The sequence below is a fragment of the Pinus tabuliformis genome, chromosome 1_1 (assembly GCF_031772625.1).
Source record: "Pinus tabuliformis cultivar Carrire ecotype Pingquan chromosome 1_1, CPIR1, whole genome shotgun sequence".
NCBI classification, from domain to species: Eukaryota; Viridiplantae; Streptophyta; class Pinopsida; order Pinales; family Pinaceae; genus Pinus; species Pinus tabuliformis.
In genome coordinates this window covers 608,813,913-608,833,803 of record NC_142297.1, presented here as the reverse complement: position 1 = coordinate 608,833,803, position 19,891 = coordinate 608,813,913, and the positions used below count along the sequence as shown (strand labels likewise).

General features: G+C 37.9%; 3 pseudogenes; all 3 read right to left on the bottom strand.

The window, feature by feature from the left end:
- Positions 1-1,516: 1,516 nt before the first annotated feature.
- LOC149214751 (cathepsin B-like protease 3 pseudogene) lies at positions 1,517-2,266 on the bottom strand (annotated as a pseudogene).
- A 4,117-nt stretch (positions 2,267-6,383) lies between these two features.
- LOC149214750 (cathepsin B-like protease 3 pseudogene) lies at positions 6,384-7,163 on the bottom strand (annotated as a pseudogene).
- A 4,063-nt stretch (positions 7,164-11,226) lies between these two features.
- On the bottom strand, positions 11,227-11,991 carry LOC149214749 (cathepsin B-like protease 3 pseudogene; annotated as a pseudogene).
- Positions 11,992-19,891: the final 7,900 nt, after the last annotated feature.

Genomic DNA, 19,891 nt, shown 5'->3' with positions numbered 1-19,891 from the left:
ATGCCAAGTCACGATGTTCAGCGTCTTCGTCTTCCTCAAGAGAATCGGGATGGTGAGCAAAACCATAGCTTTTACGATGTCATTGCAATGCCATAAATGGTCCCTGTCCAGATTTTATGCCGCATATTTTCCTTAGATGAAACGAACGCCTTAAATGTTGCAACAACTACCACGTTACTAATATCTTTAATTCATATGCAAACGGTTCATCTTCCCTTTGGCAAATTTCGAACTTCGAAAAAAAAAAAAAATGTCATGAGCTGCTGATGTTGCCGGTGAATTTGTTCGCCGAAAGATCTCTGGAAAGAACCTCGAATAGTTGAGATTTTTCGGATGGAGATAACTACTGCCAAATGTCCAATTCCTGCTGCCACTTCATTCTTTATCCACTGAATTTATGCCTTCGAATCTGGGACTGCTTCTATTTGCTGATTTCATGCCTAAAATATGGGAAGTTGTAGATGATCTGCCATCGGTCAACAAGTGTATTATTTCATTCTGAAAATTATCTAATGTTAGGTGTCATGTTCTTCATTTGTCCTTCGAATGCCCTGATATCAAATGTACCAAGTGTTTCAAGGAATTAGTTAATACAATAGTTCCATAGCAAATGTAGTTATAACCACAGATATATTGCTTTTTGAGGATAAATAAAAGTTGTCTCTGTAAAAGATGGTTGTAGGCACATGTGTAGATTGCACAAAAGTAATTGAACCCCTCATCAATTGCACTCCTGATTAGTATAAGCAGCTAGGAAAACATAAACCTGCTCCTCCATTTCAATCGATGTTTTACAACATATACATCCCCTGTCTTTGAAAGAAGACCAGACAGAAAATCCTCTTTCATTAACCGAATTAAATCATCAACCATATTGGAAACATAACAGTAGTTTCAATTTTGTGTTCTTGGGGCTTGGACTGTCGTTGGTTCACGTCTGAGGGCATGTGCATTAAAATTGCTGACAACAGGACTATTATCAAAGTTCATCTGTGGTCCATACTCGGTGCCGCAATATATTTCCCACTGTAAATAAAGTAGTAACCATGGAATACGCCTTCAAGGCTACTTCTATTCCATGGGTTTTCACCCGTAAAGCCATAACAATGCTCATGTTTTAACACTAAAATAATATAACATGCTGGAACAAGGCGATGTCTTTAATGTTGTCTGGTGCGTATTCTGCACATGGCAACTAGCTGAGATGTTTTGGCTTGTCATCTGATGAAAATGTAATGTCGTGGACCATTTGACCATAGTTTAAAAGAGGAAAATCCTTTTTTTTTTTCAAAAGAACCCTTTTCAGCAAGGAAATTTGACACCGGATTCACACAGAAAGTAAAGGAACCAAGCATATTTCATGCACCATAAACAGTATCAAATCCTTCGCAATTTTCTAAAGCAAATCCTGAGAAACACTTGATGCTTCCATAAGTCCATTCCTTATTTGCTCACTGACGTCTCTCACATGCCCTGGACCATGCGGTCATCAATAGGAATTACCATCATTGTTGGATCAGTGGTAATACCCCCAAATATGCTTGAATACATAGCTGGGTAAGGTTGCTTGCTGCGTCCACCCAATCAGCTTGACAGCATGTCTTCCTAAATAACGACCCTGGACATGCTTGTACACACCAGTTTCATAATGGGCAAAGTCCTCATAAACAGAAAATGAGACCTCTATCGGACCATTAGTGAAAACCTCAGCCATTATATTGTATGGATCTGATTTGATTCTGTATGCATTTGAACTGTAGTGCTTGGAGTGTGACCAATTTTGATTATCCTTGTAGTGCTTGACACACCGAGGTGTTGGGTATGAAGGCTCGCAACCAGGATGATTACAACCATCGTTGTCAAAGTAGGGATAACACTCATCAGTTACAACACCCCTTCGACTGAAATAGCGCCATGCAGATAATGGAAAACCACCATTACACCCTGATCCACATCTAAATCCACAGCATGCCACTAAATCATTTTCTGAAAGAGTGGCATTCACTTGAAAGTGAACGCAAAATCGGTCTAACAGTGCTTCTACGGCTGCAAATTCCCAACATGAACCACAGTGCCCCTGATCTAATATAGTCCTAGTAGAAGTACAATGCGGCCAAGCTTTGCGTGCATCAAATTTACTTGGTAGCTTTAGACCCTTGGGATAAAATCGAATAGGAACAGTTTCTAACAGTTTCTGAGGAGTGGGAAGTACACCAAGGAGATGTGCAAATTCCCCTACCATGTAATTGGAAAATCGAGTACCCATGGCAGCCTTCCAACCAGCATTTGAATGTTTGTTGATGTATTCTGAAGAATTGGTCTTTGGCTGTCCAAGGAATGGAAGGTCTTTGGCTGTCTAGGGTATATGAGGCTATGAATATTTGATCAAGATCTGGACCTGCAACATCAAATTTCCAGCATCAATTTTCCAGAAGAATTCTCTTTCCCGCGCGATCCCTCTCTAACTTCATCCAACACACTTGGAGATTTTTGGTTGCTCATTCAAGGCAGCCTCTGCTACATGAAAAACTGGATTTTGATTTACTTTAGATTCGTCATCTTTGTCTGAAGTAGACTGATCTTGGAAAGATTCAAAGCTTGTCGTGTATGAGTAATGGATGAAGGAGCGGAAGGCATTGTTGATTTGATTATTAAATTGCCAGACTTTGATTGCTGATGATGCTTTGTTTTCTTTGTGATTTTACAGAGGTAGGAGCTTGAAGTCGCTGCTGCCTTTTGAAGAGCTGGAGAATAAATTACACAACACATTTAATGATTTCTTCTTCAAAACAGGGTTTTGAAGGAGAATCAATCTCTGACATGAGACGGAATCTAACATCGGCTCCACTTGGGATGGCAGCTGCCGCTCCGTGGAGGTGCCAAGAACCGCAGAACTTTGGGAGAGCAGACAGTGCCTCCACCCATTGGGCAATGGAGTCATCATCAACACAACTCTTGACTCATTTTCAAAATGAAACTGAACTCAAACAATCTTCAAGCAAACTAAAACAATATGCTGCCCTTATGGTTGCTTATTTATTTACAAAGCTACCCTACTCTGCTGTACAAACACTAGATCAGGTAATACTAAAATGCCAAATTAACCATTCAAGTAAACCTGAAAATGATGCCGGTTGAGAAAGCTGCCACGAAGTCACAGATGCAGTTGCTGGCAGCCCTTCATGCACGTACTGAGCCTGGTCACGGAAAATACAGCCTGATCTATCAATCAAACTGAAAAATGTGTCCATGTATGCCGCAATAGGATCACGGAAGCCAGACTCTGTTGGCTGCCCCAACTCTGCAATGCATACTTCGAGCTGCATACTGTCAATGTAAACATCTATAGGCAAGTCGACTATTTCTTGTTGCGAAGGAGAAAGGATTTCCAAGAACTTTTTAGGGTCTTGGAAATCATATGACTGAATCTGCTCATCGAGATACTGAATCTCATTTTCAACTCTTTCAACAACTAACTCACAAAATCTAGTTTTGCTTTCAAGATGAAGCTTCGGAGATTTCAAACATTGAAGGAAAATACTGAAAAATTCTTCATTAATTTCAATATCTACTAATCACTCTCTAACTCCGTTTAGAGCTTCACGAAGTGCAGGGTCTGCCACATACCCTACCATTGCATGAACAGATCAGCATGCGTTGGAATGTCTGGATCGAGTTGGAGTCGCCAGGTGAATGGTTCAGCCTGCAAATGTGTCTGACTGCTGTCCACCATCAACATCAGATCTGCAACTTGATTGCATGTACTGGGACAAGACAATCAACAAGTTGAATGTTCTCCCCAGTATGGTCGCCAGTATGTTAGCTCTTGAAATTTCACCTCAGGCTGAGAAAGGTAAACCTCAAGGCTACATCAAACCATTTAGCCTCGTAGCTAGCCCTACGGGGCAGGAGAAGGCTCTCTCCGGTCTATCTCGGTAGATCTTCAATGGGATGAGATGACCAACAAGGTAACACTGATATTAGGCTAGTAAAGTGATTAGAAAGATTGATTTGGGGTTTTTAATTAAATAACGGGGTTTTCTGGGCTGCATGGGCAAAATCACAGCTACTACAGAGCAATATAATGAACAACACAGATTAACGACTGAGGCAAGGTAGGCAAGAAATTTAGCATCAAATATAGATTTAAATGGGATGGCAAGACTGGTGAGGAGCTAAGGAGGGCAAACAATAACTTTGAATCCTCCTTAAACAGAAGAAAACATTGAATTGAACAAACTTAAAAGCAGAGCATGGCAGGCATGAATTCTCACTTTAACACTTCATTTGTTCAACTAGATATGATCATGTAGTGAAATGAAACATAACAGATTACATATGAAACACGAGAAACACCTATGCTAAATTAACATACCACATGAATCTCAGAAGTCAGAGCTGTATTTTCATTAAAAATCCCTGCCAAAAACTGTACATTGAAAGCTCTGTTCTCCACCAGCTCTCAGCACTCAGAAAACTCCCCTTCTCTACACTGACTCACTCTTTTTCTTTACTCTAAGAATTTACAATTAAAATAATACTATCTGTAGGAAAAACCGATCGACCCAAAACAGGGCGCTGTTTAAACTGACATTACAAAAATTAAAAATGGGCGTTTCATCTAAGCTAAACATAGAACAGCCTTTCCCTAAAATCCTCTGATGGCTTTGACATATGGAGCGCTGATCCTTTTGAATCGGGACTGAGGATAAAAGTAGGCGAATTGACCTCATTTTCTGCTGTGACAGATGTCTTAAAATGCTATGAGACAGTTGAGCTCGGGGGCAAAAACAATTCATGTATTAAAAATACGATCTAAAATAAATGGGAAAAGACTGCTCTTTCTGTTTTGAATGCCAAGTCACGATGTTGAATGCCTTTTCAGCGTCTTCGTCTTCCTCAAGAGAATCGGGATGGTGAGCAAAACCATAGCTTTTACGATGTCACTGCAATGCCATAAATGGTCCCTGTCCAGATTTTATGCCGCATATTTTCCTTAGATGAAACGAACGCCTTAAATGTTGCAACAACTGCCACGTTACTAATATCTTTAATTCATATGCAAACGGTTCATCTTCCCTTTGGCAAATTTCGAACTTCGAAAAAAACAAAAAAAAATGTCATGAGCTGCTGATGTTGCTGGTGAATTTGTTCGCCGAATGATCTCTGGAAAGAACCTCGAATAGTTGAGATTTTTCGGATGGAGATAACTACTGCCAAATGTCCAATTCTTCCTGCCACTTCATTCTTTATCCACTGAATTTATGCCTTCGAATCTGGGACTGCTTCTATTTGCTGATTTCATGCCTAATAATATGGGAAGTTGTAGATGATCTGCCATCGGTCAACAAGTGTATTATTTCATTCTGAAAATTATCTAATGTTAGGTGTCATGTTCTTCATTTGTCCTTCGAATGCCCTGATATCAAATGTACCAAGTGTTTCAAGGAATTAGTTAATACAATAGTTCCATAGCAAATGTAGTTATAACCACAGATATATTACTTTTTGAGGATAAATAAAAGTTGTCTCTGTAAAAGATGGTTGTAGGCACATGTGTAGATTGCACAAAAGTAATTGAACCCCTCATCAATCGCACTCCTGATTAGTATAAGCAGCTAGGAAAACATAAACCTGCTCCTCCATTTCAATCGATGTTTTACAACATATACATCCCCTGTCTTTGAAAGAAGACCAGACAGAAAATCCTCTTTCATTAACCGAATTAAATCATCAACCATATTGGAAACATAACAGTAGTTTCAATTTTGTGTTCTTGGGGCTTGGACTGTCGTTGGTTCACGTCTGAGGGCCTGTGCATTAAAATTGCTGACAACAGGACTATTATCAATGTTCATCTGTGGTCCATACTAGGTGCCACAATATATTTCCCACTGTAAATAAAATAGTAACCATGGAATACGCCTTCAAGGCTACTTCTATTCCATGGGTTTTCACCCGTAAAGCCATAACAATGCTCATGTTTTAACACTAAAATAATATAACATGCTGGAACAAGGCGATGTCTTTAATGCTGTCTGGTGCGTATTCTGCACATGGCAACTAGCTGAGATGTTTTGGCTTGTCATCTGATGAAAATGTAATGTCGTGGACCATTTGACCATAGTTTAAAAGAGGAAAATCCTTTTTTTTTTCAAAAGAACCCTTTTCAGCAAGGAAATTTGACACCGGATTCACACAGAAAGTAAAGGAACCAAGCATATTTCATGCACCATAAACAGTATCAAATCCTTCGCAATTTTCTAAAGCAAATCCTGAGAAACACTTGATGCTTCCATAAGTCCATTCCTTACTTGCTCACTGACGTCTCTCACATGCCCTGGACCATGCGGTCATCAATAGGAATTACCATCATTGTTGGATCAGTGGTAATACCCCCAAATATGCTTGAATACATAGCTGGGTAAGGTTGCTTGCTGCGTCCACCCAATCAGCTTGACAGCATGTCTTCCTAAATAACGACCCTGGACATGCTTGTACACACCAGTTTCATAATGGGCAAAGTCCTCATAAACAGAAAATGAGACCTCTATCAGACCATTAGTGAAAACCTCAGCCATTATATTGTATGGATCTGATTTGATTTTGTATGCATTTGAACTGTAGTGCTTGGAGTGTGACCAATTTTGATTATCCTTGTAGTGCTTGACACACCGAGGTGTTGGGTATGAAGGCTCGCAACCAGGATGATTACAACCATCGTTGTCAAAGTAGGGATAACACTCATCAGTTACAACACCCCTTCGACTGAAATAGCGCCATGCAGATAATGGAAAACCACCATTACACCCTGATCCACATCTAAATCCACAGCATGCCACTAAATCGTTTTCTGAAAGAGTGGCATTCACTTGAAAGTGAACGCAAAATCGGTCTAACAGTGCTTCTACGGCTGCAAATGCCCAACATGAACCACAGTGCCCCTGATCTAATATAGTCCTAGTAGAAGTACAATGCGGCCAAGCTTTGCGTGCATCAAATTTACTTGGTAGCTTTAGACCCTTGGGATAAAATCGAATAGGAACAGTTTCTAACAGTTTCTGAGGAGTGGGAAGTACACCAAGGAGATGTGCAAATTGCCCTACCGTGTAATTGGAAAATCGAGTACCCATGGCAGCCTTCCAACCAGCATTTGAATGTTTGTTGATGTATTCTGAAGAATTGGTCTTTGGCTGTCCAAGGAATGGAAGGACTCGAATCCAGACACAAGGGTATATGAGGCTATGAATATTTGATCAAGATCTGGACCTGCAACATCAATTTTCCAGCATCAATTTTCCAGAAGAATTCTCTTTCCCGCGCGATCCCTCTCTAACTTCATCCAACACACTTGGAGATTTTTGGTTGCTCATTCAAGGCAGCCTCTGCTACATGAAAAACTGGATTTTGATTTACTTTAGATTCGTCATCTTTGTTTGAAGTAGACTGATCTTGGAAAGATTCAAAGCTTGTCGTGTACGAGTAATGGATGAAGGAGCGGAAGGCATTGTTGATTTGATTATTAAATTGCCAGACTTTGATTGCTGATGATGCTTTGTTTTCTTTGTGCTTTTACAGAGGTAGGAGCTTGAAGTCGCTGCTGCCTTTTGAAGAGCTGGAGAATAAATTACACAACACCTTTAATGATTTCTTCTTCAAAACAGGGTTTTGAAGAAGAATCAATCTCTGACATGAGACAGAATCTAACATCGGCTCCACTTGGGATGGCAGTTGCCGCTCCTTGGAGGTGCCAAGAACCGCAGAACTTTGGGAGAGCAGACAGTGCCTCCACCCATTGGGCAATGGAGTCATCATCAACACAACTCTTGACTCATTTTCAAACTGAAACTGAACTCAAACAATCTTCAAGCAAACTAAAACAAGATGATACCCTTATGGCTGCTTATTTATTTACAAAGCTACCCTACTCTGCTGTACAAACACTAGATCAGGTAATACTAAAATGCCAAATTAACCATTCAAGTAAACCTGAAAATGATGCCGGTTGAGAAAGCTGCCACGAAGTCATAGATGCAGTTGCTGGCAGCCCTTCATGCACGTACTGAGCCTGGTCACGGAAAATACAGCCTGATCTATCATTCAAACTGAAAAATGTGTCCATGTATGCCGCAATAGGATCACGGAAGCCAGACTCTGTTGGCTGCCCCAACTCTGCAATGCATACTTCGAGCTGCATACTGTCAATGTAAACATCTATAGGCAAGTCGACTATTTCTTGTTGCGAAGGAGAAAGGATTTCCAAGAACTTTTTAGGGTCTTGGAAATCATATGACTGAATCTGCTCATCGAGATACTGAATCTCATTTTCAACTCTTTCAACAACTAACTCACAAAATCTAGTTTTGCTTTCAAGATGAAGCTTCGGAGATTTCAAACATTGAAGGAAAATACTGAAAAATTCTTCATTAATTTCAATATCTACTAACCACTCTCTAACTCCGTTTAGAGCTTCACGAAGTGCAGGGTCTGCCACATACCCTACCATTGCATGAACAGATCAGCATGCGTTGGAATGTCTGGATCGAGTTGGAGTCGCCAGGTGAATGGTTCAGCCTGCAAATGTGTCTGACTGTTGTCCACCATCAACATCAGATCTGCACCTTGATTGCATGTACTGGGACAAGACAATCAACAAGTTGAATGTTCTCCCCAGTATGGTCGCCAGTATGTTAGCTCTTGAAATTTCACCTCAGGCTGAGAAAGGTAAACCTCAAGGCTACATCAAACCATTTAGCCTCGTAGCTAGCCCTACGGGGCAGGAGAAGGCTCTCTCCGGTCTATCTCGGTAGATCTTCAATGGGATGAGATGACCAACAAGGTAACACTGATATTAGGCTAGTAAAGTGATTAGAAAGATTGATTTGGGGTTTTTAATTAAATAACGGGGTTTTCTGGGCTGCATGGGCAAAATCACAGCTACTACAGAGAAATATAATGAACAACACAGATTAACGACTGAGGCAAGGTAGCCAAGAAATTTAGCATCAAATCTAGATTTAAATGGGATGGCAAGACTAGTGAGGAGCTAAGGAGGGCAAACAATAACTTTGAATCCTCCTTAAACAGAAGAAAACATTGAATTGAACAAACTTAAAAGCGGAGCATGGCAAGCATGAATTCTCACTTTAACACTTCATTTGTTCAATTAGATATGATCATGTAGTGAAATGGAACATAACAGATTACATATGAAACACGAGAAACACCTATGCTAAATTAACATACCACATGAATCTCAGAAGTCAGAGCTGTATTTTCATTAAAAATCCCTGCCAAAAACTGTACATTGAAAGCTCTGTTCTCCACCAGCTCTCAGCACTCAGAAAACTCCCCTTCTCTACACTGACTCACTATTTTTCTTTACTCTAAGAATTTACAATTAAAATAATATTGTCTGTAGGAAAACAGATCGATCCAAAACAGGGCGTTGTTTTAACAAAAATTAAAAATGGGTGTTTCATCTAAGCTAAACATATAACAGCCTTTCCCTAAAATCCTCTGATGGCTTGACATATGGAGCGCTGATCCTTTTGAATCGGGACTGAGGATAAAAGTAGGCGAATTGACCTCGTTTTCTGCTGTGACAGATGTCTTAAAATGCTATGAGACAGTTGAGCTCGGGGGCAAAAACAATTCATGTATTAAAAATATGATCTAAAATAAATGGGAAAAGACTGCTCTTTCTGTTTTGAATGCCAAGTCACGATGTTCAGCGTCTTCGTCTTCCTCAAGAGAATCGGGATGGTGAGCAAAACCATAGCTTTTACGATGTCACTGCAATGCCATAAATGGTCCCTGTCCAGATTTTATGCCGCATATTTTCCTTAGATGAAACGAACGCCTTAAGTGTTGCAACAACTGCCACGTTACTAATATCTTTAATTCATATGCAAACGGTTCATCTTCCCTTTGGCAAATTTCGAACTTCGAAAAAAAAAAAAAAATGTCATGAGCTGCTGATGTTGCCGGTGAATTTGTTCGCCGAAAGATCTCTGGAAAGAACCCCGAATAGTTGAGATTTTTTGGATGGAGATAACTACTGCCAAATGTCCAATTCCTGCTGCCACTTCATTCTTTATCCACTGAATTTATGCCTTCGAATCTGGGACTGCTTCTATTTGCTGATTTCATGCCTAATAATATGGGAAGTTGTAGATGATCTGCCATCGGTCAACAAGTGTATTATTTCATTCTGAAAATTATCTAATGTTAGGTGTCATGTTCTTCATTTGTCCTTCGAATGCCCTGATATCAAATTTACCAAGTGTTTCAAGGAATTAGTTAATACAATAGTTCCATAGCAAATGTAGTTATAACCACAGATATATTACTTTTTGAGGATAAATAAAAGTTGTCTCTGTAAAAGATGGTTGTAGGCACATGTGTAGATTGCACAAAAGTAATTGAACCCCTCATCAATTGCACTCCTGATTAGTATAAGCAGCTAGGAAAACATAAACCTGCTCCATTTCAATCGATGTTTTACAACATATACATCCCCTGTCTTTGAAAGAAGACCAGACAGAAAATCCTCTTTCATTAACCGAATTAAATCATCAACCATATTGGAAACATAACAGTAGTTTCAATTTTGTGTTCTTGGGGCTTGGACTGTCGTTGGTTCACGTCTGAGGGCCTGTGCATTAAAATTGCTGACAACAGGACTATTATCAATGTTCATCTGTGGTCCATACTAGGTGCCGCAATATATTTCCCACTGTAAATAAAATAGTAACCATGGAATACGCCTTCAAGGCTACTTCTATTCCATGGGTTTGCACCCGTAAATCCATAACAATGCTCATGTTTTAACACTAAAATAATATAACATGCTGGAACAAGGCGATGTCTTTAATGCTGTCTGGTGCGTATTCTGCACATGGCAACTAGCTGAGATGTTTTGGCTTGTCATCTGATGAAAATGTAATGTCGTGGACCATTTGACCATAGTTTAAAAGAGGAAAATCCTTTTTTTTTCAAAAGAACCCTTTTCAGCAAGGAAATTTGACACCGGATTCACACAGAAAGTAAAGGAACCAAGCATATTTCATGCACCATAAACAATATCAAATCCTTCGCAGTTTTCTAAAGCAAATCCTGAGAAACACTTGATGCTTCCATAAGTCCATTCCTTATTTGCTCACTGACGTTTCTCACATGCCCTGGACCATGCGGTCATCAATAGAAATTACCATCATTGTTGGATCAGTGGTAATACCCCCAAATATGCTTGAATACATAGCTGGGTAAGGTTGCTTGTTGCGTCCACCCAATCAGCTTGATAGCATGTCTTCCTAAATAACGACCCTGGACATGCTTGTACACACCAGTTTCATAATGGGCAAAGTCCTCATAAACAGAAAATGAGACCTCTATCGGACCATTAGTGAAAACCTCAGCCATTATATTGTATGGATCTGATTTGATTCTGTATGCATTTGAACTGTAGTGCTTGGAGTGTGACCAATTTTGATTATCCTTGTAGTGCTTGACACACCGAGGTGTTGGGTATGAAGGCTCGCAACCAGGATGATTACAACCATCGTTGTCAAAGTAGGGATAACACTCATCAGTTACAACACCCCTTCGACTGAAATAGCGCCATGCAGATAATGGAAAACCACCATTACACCCTGATCCACATCTAAATCCACAGCATGCCACTAAATCGTTTTCTGAAAGAGTGGCATTCACTTGAAAGTGAACGAAAAATCGGTCTAACAGTACTTGTACGGCTGCAAATGCCCAACATGAACCACAGTGCCCCTGATCTAATATAGTCCTAGTAGAAGTACAATGCGGCCAAGCTTTGCGTGCATCAAATTTACTTGGTAGCTTTAGACCCTTGGGATAAAATCGAATAGGAATAGTTTCTGAGGAGTGGGAAGTACACCAAGGAGATGTGCAAATTCCCCTACCGTGTAATTGGAAAATCGAGTACCCATGGCAGCCTTCCAACCAGCATTTGAATGTTTGTTGATGTATTCTGAAGAATTGGTCTTTGGCTGTCCAAGGAATGGAAGGACTTGAATCCAGACAAAAGGGTATATGAGGCTATGAATATTTGATCAAGATCTGGACCTGCAACATCAATTTTCTAGCATCAATTTTCCAGAAGAATTCTCTTTCCCGCGCGATCCCTCTCTAACTTCATCCAACACACTTGGAGATTTTTGGTTGCTCATTCAAGGCAGCCTCTGCTACATTAAAAACTGGATTTTGATTTACTTTAGATTCGTCATCTTTGTTTGAAGTAGACTGATCTTGGAAAGATTCAAAGCTTGTCGTGTACGAGTAATGGATGAAGGAGCAGAAGGCATTGTTGATTTGATTATTAAATTGCCAGACTTTGATTGCTGATGATGCTTTGTTTTCTTTGTGCTTTTACAGAGGTAGGAGCTTGAAGTCGCTGCTACCTTTTGAAGAGCTAGAGAATAAATTACACAACACATTTAATGATTTCTTTTTCAAAACAGGGTTTTGAAGAAGAATCAATCTCTGACATGAGACGGAATCTAACAGAGTGCAATAACTAAAACAAAAATGGGAGGAGTAGCAATCTGGCATGAGTCCAAAACGACTAAAGCATTGGAAAATCTCCCTGAGGCGTGCCAAATTTTCATGGAAGCAGGATGGTTTGAGTTATTTGAGTGACTTAAGGGACTAGAGTAGTTGGTTTCCATGGAATTCACTAAAAACCTGGACAAAAATCAGACAGAGGTTAGGGGGCTGAAGCTAGAAGTTACGGAAGAAGTAATTGCCTGAGTAACATCATTGTGGGCCAAGGGAAAAAGGTGGTTTAACCAAAAGATTAATGATCCCTCCCTTAAGGCAGAATTTCTGCAAGGAGAAGAGAAATTCAGAAAAAAGGTAAGGAATTGACAGGTTATCACTTCCTAGGCCATGGGGAGATGTCGCCCTGTACATCATCAAGTAAATTACTTGTGAAGGAAGGGAAACAATCATGTTCAATTACCATTTTCCACTGTTAAACCACCTTCGACACAAGAAGTTGGTCAATCTCCCATATTTCCTCCTAGAAAATATAAGGCACATATCAGCTATCGTGAATATTGCTACACACCTAAAGAGTTTTGTTACCAACCATGACCTCATCAAGTTAATTATGATGGATGCATTGGAATGCCAAGGCAAGAGCTGGGAGGAGTTTATGAGTAGAAAGTCGAGGACTTGTCAGTGAAGGCAAGCTGAAATCCACCATGATGCTCCAAGGGAAGCTAGGGAGACTAAAGAATAAGGGAAATCCTAGGGATTTAGGATTAAAAAGATATCATTGGAGAAGCCGATAGGTGGTAGGATACCAAAGAAGAGGATGAAAGTTAGCTCACAACCAAAACCTTCACCTCCATCTAAAAAGGAGTTGAGCAAGCATAAGGACACAGGGAAACATAAATAAGGGGAACATGCCCATCCAGAAGAGGTCCCTATATCAGGTAAGGATGAGACCCAAAATTTTTTGCATAAAATTGAAAATTTAGAAAAGGAAAATGAAAGATTAAGGAAGCAATTAGAGGAGAGTAAAGTAGAAGCATGGGTCTCAGGCCTAGACACCTTGGTAGAGGCTATAGACAAAATGAGGGAAGAAACCACACTGGATTCTGTATGTGCAACATGTGTTAGGAATCTAGCAACATTCGGATACAAAGTTTGTGTTGCAAACACCATTTCGATGGAAACTCAAACCAAACCCTCGGAAGCTATTACACAAGAACCCAACATTGTTGTTAGAGAAGAACCAATAGACAAAATAGAGCACCCCATGATAATAGACCTAGAAGTTGATATACAAGAACCTGCCAACAACATTGTTGTTACACAAGAACCAGTAGTAGAGGCAGAGGCTACCCAGGAAGAAAAATAAAGAGTTGAACCATAAGAACCTGCTGACAAAGCAGTTGGTACAAAGAAACTGGCAGCCGAAGCAGAGTTTCTCAATCCTTGAGATGTTGTTACAACCCCATGTAGTATTGCATGTGTAGGAACACAGGGTCCTGAAGCAGGATGGTGTTCGGAGAAAATTTTATTGATATTGGGAATTGCAGAAATGGAAACATCAGGCACTCTCCTTACAAAAGGGAGTGATCTCACTGGAAGAACATTAGGAAGTTATAGATTCACTCAAGGAAAAGTGGGATGAGAATAAATTGGCAGAAGAATGAGAAAGATGGAAAATTAAGGAAGCCATGAAGGAGAAGGAGGAGCAATTACAGCTGTTATAGTAGAAAGTTTAGAATTTAACAAATGATAAACACAAGCTACACAAACTCTCCCTAAATCTATTAGGTTGTAGAAGGCCCTCTCCATCCTACCTAGTCTTTCTATGGGAAATATTTTATTTGTTTTAGTTGAAGGCCACCTATGAAGATAGACTGTATTTGGGTAATTCTACCCGAACTTTTCTGGAAGTTTTCTGTGCGTACAATTTTAATGATCAAAGCTTACTATGCAAGTCGTTTCTTCATAATATAATATGTGAGCATGCTATTTTGCACATGGTTGCATGCATTTTCTCCTACATGGGGGACCTACAATTGCGTGCTTTTATTTCCTTCATGAGAAATCAGATAGAATGGCACCTAGCCATGAAGTCATCAGACACCAACGAAGAAAAGGCAACATTATGGATAAGGGTGGAACCAGGAATGGCTACAGAGTTGAGACATGATTTTAAGATATTTCTAAGTACTCTAGATGTCAGAGAGCAATCAACTATCTACAGAAGGAGAGTCATGGGATTTTTCCTCGACCTCTTTGTATAGCAGAACAACTGTGCACTAACGAGGTGCCTTAAATGCACTAAGGCCGATACGTAGGTCTATAGGAGGGTGTCCCTTTTGGGTTTATAAACTTCATGGTTGTTGTTGCATGGGTCCCAGAGTATGCCTGAATTGTGAGATCATTGGGATCCTTATGGATAGGGCTCAAGTTTAAATATCCTTTGCTTTGGCTACCAATGGAGGAGTATTAGCCCCATTATCACCTGTGTTACTATGAGGAGGAATCCTAGATGCACCAGTTGATGGCCACTTAAGGATATAGGTCTGTTGATGAGGATACTGCCAGCACTTACAACTTGATAGATCAAAACTAGAGGTACAGTAGAAGTATATGACAGTTTTGCATGAGGATATGCAATTGCTTCAGTTGGGGGGAGATGTTAGGTGCAAATTTTGGGCATACTTTAGATACCTCTTTCCCCCATTTTTGAGCATTTTACCTTTGAACCTACAAGCTTTACATCATAATTATCGCTTTTCCTGATTATAAGAAGCAACTCTTATTGTGACATATTATTTTTCCATTTTTGTTAAATATGAATGAAGTGATATATTTTTGATGGCTAACCAGGGTAAGTGTGGAAGAAGTTCTTTGGCTCTTTTTCTTTCAGGTGTTTCCCATGAATTCAAGGCCAAAGGATGGACAACTATGTTGTTAATTCACAAATATGTTTTGAGGATTTGTTGTTACATGTCATTGTTGTTACACCTCAAGTTGTTGTTATACCACGAGATGTTGTTACACCGCGAGATGTTGTTACACCAAAACTGTCAAATATTGTGGGTACTATTCCAAGAGACAGCTATTGAGAAGCATGAATTACCTATGGGCAGTCAAAGAATCTAGGTGGTTATGATTTTAGAAAATGATGTAACTTGAATAGGCCTTGTATTTAGAAACCAGTTGTAACAATTTCTCTTTTCTTTTAATATTGATCAACATGAGAACTGTAAGATTCTCATGACTGATATGTTCCCTATTTTGGCATGTAAACTTTATAAAAGGATTTAGTTCCACCAAGGGAACATGCAACACGAGATAGTACCGTCATTTTGATTCTGTAATTCACATCTATTTTAATCATTGGTGATGCTTTTACAAATTTTGTGTTGAATTCCAAAGTAGTTCTTACTTCATCCCTGCGCCCTGCTAGGGAGGAAGGGTCCTCCTCTTTGGCAAGGATTTCAATAGTAGTTGTAACAGTAGATTAATTATTTCTTTTTCATAAGTGTGAAGTTATTGTTGTCGTTTTATAATTCATAAAGCAGATTTACTTCTATTTTTCATATTTACGATATGTTGTTACACAATATTGATTTAAGATGTGATAATTGATCAATTGGTTCAGTGATTAATATTGTGGGTGGCATGCCCATTCCTTGGTAAACATGAAGTGTGATTTCATTCCTATATAATGCCTTTTGATTTCAGCATGAGTGTTTGATTTTTGCAATTGGTTTATCGACATTTCTTTGTGTTCTTTATCTCTATCCTTGGCTATTCTGTATGAGCACAAATAGTGCAGACACCTTTGAAATAAATAGACCTACCCTAGTTGACAATTAAATGGTTTCGGTTCAGTCAATTAAATGGTTTCGGTTCAGTCAATTAAACAATTATTAAACTGACACAACACCTACCAAGAATAAACATGATGCAAAGGAATACAATATTGAAATCATGGAAATATGACTTACTCTTTTCAGAAGATTTGATTCAGTTAGCACAATAGATATGTTCTCACATTATGTAGTTTATTCATTAGTTGCTGAAACAAATAGGACTAGATGCATAAATATTAGAAGAAAAATAGTTAAAACCAAAGGCTTTGAAGAAAAGAGTTCGAGAAAAGAAGGAGGGAATTTCAAAGAAAAGTTGAATAGATATTTGTGCTCCATTTAGACTTAATTTGTGAATATATGGTCAAACTTCAAACTTATGTCAACATGATGAGGCCGCTTAATGACATAATGCAAAATCATTTTTTAGTTATAGAAGCACAAGTCTACAACTCCAAAGTAAACATTCGACTCAATGCTTTGTCATAACTATTTGACCTTTTGGAAATACATGCTCATTGGAAGACCTCCAATGCATCTCTAGTAGAAATCTCCTTGTCTACTTGACTATTATTTTTATCACCACATCTAATCATATTTTTTTTCTTTTTTTAAATTTACTTTTACAGTTGAGAAAGTTTTGGTGAAAGATATTATTATTCTAGAATTTGTAATATTATTTAAACCAAGGCATGGACATGTGATCGAGGTTCTAAATTTTTTAAAAATAAAGCACCGGATACACTATTGTACAATTTGTTTTTCTTAATAAAAAAGATAAACCGCTCATGATTTCATGTTTCAACAAAGAAAGGAAATTTGAGTACTATTATTGTAGTTGTTTCTTCTCTTTTCTTTAATTGAAATCTATATTATATTGTTATGTTTTAAGATTGAGTAATTTGATAGATTACTACTGATCTATTATTTTATTGATTTTGAAGCATTAAATACGAGAATTATATATGAATTTTATAAATGAATTAATTAGTTTAACTATTTAGATGAATTAATCCTTTCATTTTTAGTTTGATTTAATTTAACAAAATAACAAGTAATCTACATTCCTTATCATTTGGCCATCTTTAATTTTCACATATCAGATGATACCCAGGTTATATTAGTATTACATATAGTTGAGATATAGTTATTTATTTTGTTTGTTTCTATTAGATTGTAGTTTTAACTTTCAAAGTATCACATTTACTATTTTTAGTTGTTTCCATATCATAAGACTCCATACGCTAGATCATATATCAAAGGGTAACTAGACCCATTGAACTAGTCAAAATTACCATTCCAAATGGAAAAGAGTATGACTGGGGCTCTGACCGGGTAATTTCTTAAATGTTAGTTGTGGTTGATTTTTCACATCAAATTTTTTGGCACTAGAAGGAGGTCCATTTGACTATGAATGGAAAGAAGGTTACATAATAAAAATCATGATCATTCTAAGAGTTCACCTCTACCCTCAGTGTCACCCACAACTTCTAGATCTCTGTCTTCTAGATCTAGAGTTGTAGAACCTGAACTTTCATGATCACATCCATCTAAAGTTCTTACCCCTCTTCCTCATTCAACTAGTTTAGCTAGAAGAAGTACTAATGATCCTTTAGTTATTGAGTCTTGTCTCGAAAGTCTTAACAATCCTATTATTTCACCAAAAAATTGAAGTATAAGATAGAGAATTGAAGGTATTAAAAATGAAAAGAGCCATCTAAAGTATCTAAATAATCTCAAGGAAGTGTTTCTTCTTCCCTCCATAGTTTTGGTATTCTTACTAGAGCTCAAAGTGAGAAACTTGGAATTAAACCTTTTGAATTTCCAATGAGATCAAATAATCATAAGAAAATTGTTTTTAACTCTAATCCAGTGACCAGTGAAAGTAATACTCCAAATTATCCTCCCATGATTGCTACTATCATTTCTTCAATTTCACAATATCAGGAAATTGTTCTTGCTTCATCTTCATCCACTCCTTCAACTCAACTAAGAAAATCTTCCCCTATTACAACTACAACTAATTATTCCATTGTTGATGTTACTGTAGCCACCCCTATGATTACTATCACTCCAATGAATAATAGAAGATGAGAATCCCTAGGTGCTATAAATATCCCCGATCAACATAATCCTTTGCCTAAACATCCTAAACAATGGTTTCCCAACTTTAATCTAGGTAATAATGAACTTCTAGATGATCACATTAACAATTTCATGTTAGTCATCAAAAGATGTTGTATGTCAATTATTTCTTCATACTTTTGAAGTCAAATCTACTTCTTGGTATTTTACTTTACAGGCTAATTCAATAAATAATTGGGATTATTTCCACGATAGTTTTTTTAAATAAATTTGGTGATGATAAATCACCAGCTTGACTAATTGTTTAATTATCTAATATTAACATGAGTCAAAATGAAAGAATTAAATATTTCAATCAAAGGTTTAGTATAGTTTTGAATATACTACTGAATGCTTCCAAGTTAGGTGACGATGTTCAAACTAAGTTTTATACTAGAGCTCTGCCGACTTCTACAATAATGCTTGTAAAATGAGCAACCAAGACTACGCTAGTAGAGACTATGTAGGAATATCTAAACATTGAAAAGGAAATGCTCAATTGTTAAAAAAGATACACCATAACAAAATAAGCCTCCTCAACCGATGAAGAATTCACTTTTAAGGAGGAACATAAAGAAAAATACACATTCAACATGGAAGCACTACAAAAGGTTCTTAAAAATTTGGAAAACAAGGTTGTTGATCTTAAGAAACAAGTTTCTAAAGGTTCTTCTTCAAAATTCCCTTTCATATCATTTTCTAAGAAAAGTCAACAAACTCTTCCCCCTGCTTAGATTTCAACTGCTAAAGAAGAAGAGGAAACTGAAGATCCTGAATAAACTGATGAAGAGGATGAATCTATAGTTATTTATGTGAATGTGACATGGGATGTAGTTAGTCCTATATCAGAAGAAGGGGAAGAATTTATTGTAGTGACAACTAGAAGCAAAAGATATCCAACAAGTTCATCTTCCTCTACCTCTTTTTCTCCTGCCACTATTGTAAATAAGGATTCATCTCAAGGTAAGTCGACTTCTAAAACCCTTATTTTCTTTTTATAATATAGGTTACAATATTTTTTTTATAATATAGGTTACAAAATTTTTTAGGATATGAAGAAGGCTAAGGAAAATATATCTTTGTATGATGTTGGTAAATTACAGCAACAACATAAATTTTTGCTTAATTCTTTAAATGCTACTTCTAAATTCCCTTTTACATCTACTACTGTAGTTACTAAATTTAAATCTACATCTCAACCTTCTTCTTCCTTCGATTAAAAAAACAAATAGATTCTATCTTGATTGATGATAGGTAAAATTCACATACCCCTCATTTTTTATTGACTTTTGAAATCCTTAATGAAAATGTGCACAGTTTCCTAATTCATTCAACAACCTCTTCAAATATAATTCCTGATTAATGCAAGGCCATAAGAGTCATCGATG